Here is a 5,782-nt window from a genome sequence, read left to right on the forward strand (position 1 = left end):
ACGAGAAGGCTTCCACAGTCCCCAGCAGTCTCCGCATGGTGGCCCATCCGGTGCTGAACACCTGCCACCCACAGCGAGAAGTCCCAGCCAATAGAAAGTCCAGAAGGGCCCTGCCCTTTGCCCTTGGGCCGGGGTTTCTCCAGGGGCTGGGTTCGCATGTGCCCCCCCACCCCTGCCTCACCCCCTGCCCCGCCCACCCTTTCTCTGTGGCACGTACAATGGACACGTCACAGAGCCCGGCTGAGCCGTCCATTGTCCAGTAAGTGCTAGACCTTGAGAGGTGAAGCTAGGGAGAAGCTCTCCCAGTTTCACACTCTATTCTCGGATCGCTTGGCGCACAACCAGTCCTACATGGGCAATTTACATCGGAAATGTCGTACCTGGTGCCGCAGCCACTGGCCCCGCCGTGGGGCCCCAGTGGGCTGTCTCCCGCTGGTTTTGCCCTCCTGGGAGGCTGCCACATCTGACTGGGACCACCCTGCTGCTCCAGCGCCTGCCTTCTGCCCTGAGCAGGGAGTCAGTGTCAGGAAGCCGGTACCATCCAGTCACCTCCCACTGAGGAGAGGGGGGCTGGGAAAAACAGGGGCAGAATGGAAAATGACAGCCTGGGAAGGAGGTGAGGAGAGGGAGGTGAAGGTCCCATCCCATGGTGTCCTCTGCCCCAACCGCATGCTGCTCCCTGCTGCTGGAGAGGCCAACAGAAAAAGGGCTGGGTGGAGACCACTGGCCCAAATCACCAGGCTCACTGATGTCTGGGAAGGAGCTGCAGCGTGAAGTCTTCAGGCGGCCCATCAAGAAGCTCCTCTTCCCTGCTATCTACCAGCAGTAGGCTCTGCAAGAGGAAGATTCCCCTGCCGCTTTTTCTGCCGCTGCCAGGGCTGAGGTCGGCCCCGTCGGGGAACGAGGCACTGACATGGGATCGAGGTGAGCTGCCCCCTCCTCCTAAGCGTCCGTGCTTGGCTTTTGCCAAAAACCCAGGCACTTCAATGACAGATGGAGATACTGCACATATATGTATGCTTAATGAATTCCTTCGAAAGCTTTCACTTGGCGATTCAAATGGGAGATCCCCTTTGTAAAGGGAGCATAAAAGTGCTTACTTTTATGAAGTACACACGCGTAAAAATATAACTCAGCCTAAAAATGCACAGCACTGAGCCTAGTGCAACCTTTATGAGATTAGACCTGGCTTCAGAGAATCTCCTGCCCTTGTAGTCAGAACTGCCTCCCAGAAGCAGGGTTGATATCCAGGTTGCTTCTAATAGTTCCACACCTTCTCTCTGTGGTGCCCGGCAATATTACCAGGGACAATTTTTAATTTTAAAAATTCATACTTCTTGGCTTTTTATTTTTAAAAAATGGCCTTCAAAGCTGAAAAGAACGATCCTTTGTTAACATAGTTAAGTCTCTCTCTCTCACAACTAGCCCACTTAGCTCCAGGTTCCTTAGCGCACCCGAAGCACTCACACAGCATTTAAGAGCTTTACGCTTGGAAGGTCACATCTTTATTTCTTATCGCAGGAACACGACTTCTGTAAGCTTTATTTCTGTCAGAACCTGTCTTGCCAAGCCAAGCCGTGGCAGGAAGAAGCTCTGGATACAGATCAGGGGCAGAGGGTGCTCAGGAGCGGCGCCCAGTCCACCCCGCGGAGGCGGTCGGCTTTAAGTCCAGCAGGCCCTGCCGCAGAGAAGCAGAGGGTGCTCAAGAGCGGCGCCCAGTCCACCCCGCGGAGGCGGTCGGCTTTAAGTCCAGCAGGCCCTCCCGCAGGCAAGCGTGCACGGCGGGCAGAGGCTCCCAGTCCTGCAGCGCGCACAGGTCCTCACAGTGCGAGAAGAGGTCGGCCGCGCTGTCCCGGCGCAGCTTCACCGAGTGATCATGGCCCGAGCGCGGCCTTGGGGACGCTGGCTGCGGACACGAAGCCCACACCCGCCTGGGGGCCCCGGCTCGCCTCCCGGCCCCTCGTGCGCCCACCGCCCGGCGGCTGCGGCCCCACAGCCTGCGCAGGACCCGCGTTGCAGCCAGAAGGCATAGGGCCACGGGCCCCAGCTAGGCCGGCCCCTCCATGCCGCGCTCCCGCGCCGCCGCATCGCCGGCTGTTGGCGCCGGCCTCAACGCCCTCCGCGCCACTGGACTCCCTCCTTGACTTAACTTTAATCAGGCTCCTCTAAGCCTTAAGAGTCCTTGACCTTGGTATCTGTCATTGTCTGGCCTGAATCACCCCCACTGTAGCAAGAATCTTCAACTCAATATCAGTTTAGAGAGAACCCTCCACCCTCAATATCAGATCACACTCAATATCTGATCAAATTTCTCATCCCCCACCCTTGGTATCTGATCACCCTGCCTTCCTTTGAGGTAGGAGATAGATGGGCCCCTGGGCTGGCAGCTGGTGTTTGTCAAGTGGAGTAAAATTGAAGCTTTGTTCTCACCCAGACGCTTTGAGGGCAAAGCTAGTGGCAGAAGCTGAGCTCTGTTGAAGTAAAGAGATAAGATGCCCACTCCTGAGGTCAAGGAACACTTCGCTGTCTGCACATGCACAGGAAGGCTCCTTGGGGGTCAAAAAGGGAGGGGCCCCCACCCCGTAATAAGTGTGGACATGCACGCACAGGCCTCTACGGTGGGATCCATCTTAGTAAAAATTTGCTCAGACATCTTGGGGAGGGTCCTGGGACCAGTCAGGTGTGAAAAAAGAAATGAGATAATTGGCCAAAGGTAAACAAAGACACAGAAGGACGGTCCTATATAAGTGATTTAAATCACCTCTTTACCACGCTCCTCATTCAGGATGCCCACACTGCTCTCCAGGTGTGTATTTCTGCTTTGCTTCTGAATTAAGTAAACAAACTGTTTGTGTGCTCTCCAACATGCTATCCCATGTCTCTAATAATAAACTTTGTACCTGTTTTTACAGTTTTTGTCTCCTTGAAACATTCTTGCTTTCAAACGGGGGAAAGAGCTAGGGCCACTTTGTTTCTACCCTCTGGCCCCTGGTGGTCTAGTGGCTAGGATCCCTGATTTTCACCCAGGTACCCAGGTTCAATTCCTGGGCAGGGAACTAAGATCTCTCTTCAGTACCGCTCACTGCTGTCTCTCCGAGATCACCTTCAGCAAGAATTCTCTTAGGTGTATAACCAGAATCCCCTATCCCTCATGTTTTCTCTTAGTAATTTCCCATCACTGACCCCATCCTGCTCCTTGGCTTATAAATTCCCATTTGCCCATTCTGTATTTGGAATAGAACTCAGTTCTATTCTGAGGTCTCTTTTTCCATATTGCAGTTGTTCCTGAATAAAATTCGTTTTCACCACCTTAAAAATTAATAAAATAAAATTTGTCTTCACTATCTTAAGTAGTGTCTCGTTTTGTTCATCCTTGACCATTTCTTGTTCATGGCTTTAATCCTTATTTACTTTGGATGGCACAAGATGGCATCCTGCCGTTTAAATAAGCTGAAGATAATTGTTCTGATGTTTGAAGCTACAGGGATTTTTAAGGCCTTCTGTTCAATTATTATTCGATGGGGCTAACACTAATTGAATCTCTGAAACTGTGTTTAACATATCTTATTTCAGTTGTTATGTATAATGAACTACAACTCAGCGGACACTTTTTTAAATTAAATTTTTCTTTTTGAAATAATTGTAGATTTAAGCTGCCGCCTTCCCTAGTTTTGACACAGTGGTCTTGTGTAGGCCGTGAACCTCGTCAATCAGCCTAGTTCGTGCTCCTGGTTGTGTCTCAAACCCTTGCGATTGGCCAAGCCACCTTTTTTCTTAGTGGCTCCCGGTAGCTCTGGGTGTGCCAATACCTATCGGTGTCCTAAATGGAAGGGTCACAGTCAGCACCCAGATGCAGACCAGTTGGAAGCAAGACCCTCAGGCAGCATCTGGGGACATGCCATGCCCTTCTAAGGAAGACATTGGGAGGTAGGATTTTTTTACCTGCTCCCTCTGTGTTGAGCTGGGGGTGTATATAACCATGGGATGGTTGCTCCTAAGCCCATTAAGAACTGCTTTTTGACCACAGTCCTGTGGGACTCCTGAATGCATGCCCTGTTGTCTGTCAGAGCCAGTGATCCAGGGGCACTTCCCTCAGGCAGCAGCTGCAAAAGATCAGGTAGCAGACATGGGTATAAGATTCTTCCATGGAGATACTGGTGACTTGGAGTGAGCTAGAGAAAGAATAACCAAGGGGGATGTTCCCACACTTCCCTTGTCTCCCTGGAGGATTGCAGTCAGCCCATAGATGCAAGCCTGAATAGAAGCCTGACACTCAGGTAGCAACTTTTGAAGTATGCAAATAGACCCCTTTAAGGGAAAAACCGGGGAGATGGGAATTTCTGCTCCCTCTACAATGAGTCCTGGGGAGATAGCCAGTTAAGAACTGCTTCTTTGTTTGTTGTAGTCTGTGGGACTCCTGAATGGAAGCCCTGTTGGCTGTCAGAGCCATGTGACCAAGGGAGATGTCCCCTTGGGCAGCAGCCACAAAAGCTGAGGCAGAGACATATGTACAAACTCCTTTCAGTGGGACAATGGCTACTTGGGGTGGGCAGGAGAGAGAGGGTGATGGGGAGTGCCTGCAGGCTTCCCTGGTCTCTGAGGAGGATTGCATCAGCCTTGAGATGTGTGCTAAATTAGAAGCCCGATCCTCAGGTAGCAGCTTTTAAAGTATGCAGATACACTCCATTCAGGAAAAGACTGGAAGATGGGCACTTTTTTCCTGCTCCCTCAGCTCTGAGCAGTGGGGTGATAGCTGCAGTTAAGTGTTCGCTCCCATTAATAACTGCTTCTTTGTTTGCTGTAGTAGTTTGTGGGTCTCATGCGCACAAACCCCATGACTTGCAGAGCTAGGTGTTTTGGAGGCCAATCCCTCTGATGGGAGCCTTAAAAGTTGAGGTGCTAGTTGTGTATTCCAAACCCTTCACTCTTTAGACAGAAACTGGGAATTGGGGGCGGGGGTGGGCGGGGAAGCTCTGATTTTTTGGCAAGAGCGTGTCCCAGCCTTTCCAACCTGTTTTGATGTGGGTATTTGCTCATTAGCCCAATGTGTAGGAGTCACGCAGCCAGTTTCTGGATTTCTTTCAGAGGGGATTGCTTCATGTATAACTACTTCTTTTGTGTGTCCATGGGAGGTGGGGACGTTGTAGCAAATATAGAAATGAGACTTTTCTGACAAACAAGGAAAATAAGCAAACAATGAATAGGCTGGGGAAACGACATAAACAGGCCTGAAACAGTTAAGCAATCTTGGTTATTCTTTATTTACTACTAACAAACACTTGTAGCTAGACTTGTCCTTCACAAAGCTAAACAAAGCTAATTACTCTGACTCCATATGAATTGTACAATCCACCCGGCATTTACTCTCGCTGCATTCTTTTGTAGCAAATCACCCCTTGTAGCTGTTTATATTTCAGAAAAAGGTCGCAGGCCGATAACGCAGAGATGAACGGAACCAGTTACCAGGCTGCCTGATGCCAGCAGTTGTTACCGAGTCCAAGCTCGCTCTGCTCGCCACGCGAAAAGCCGGCAGACCGAGAAGATGGCAGACTAATGTCTGAAAAACAATCTTTTCAGGGCTTGGATGCCAGTTTCTTTTATAGCACAGAGAGGGGGAGGAGATGAGGAAGTAAAGTAAAAAGGCCATAAATTTTGCAAATATCCCCTGGCATGGCCATCCTCGGGGAGGAGATGTGTTAATTTCTTCTTTCTTGCAGCCATTCAGTGGTGGGCGGGGTCAGATTATCTCACTGCGAGCTGAACAGAGGTATTTTAGTTTAAC

Source organism: Physeter macrocephalus, chromosome 2, assembly GCF_002837175.3.
Source record: "Physeter macrocephalus isolate SW-GA chromosome 2, ASM283717v5, whole genome shotgun sequence".
Classification (NCBI taxonomy): Eukaryota; Metazoa; Chordata; class Mammalia; order Artiodactyla; family Physeteridae; genus Physeter; species Physeter macrocephalus.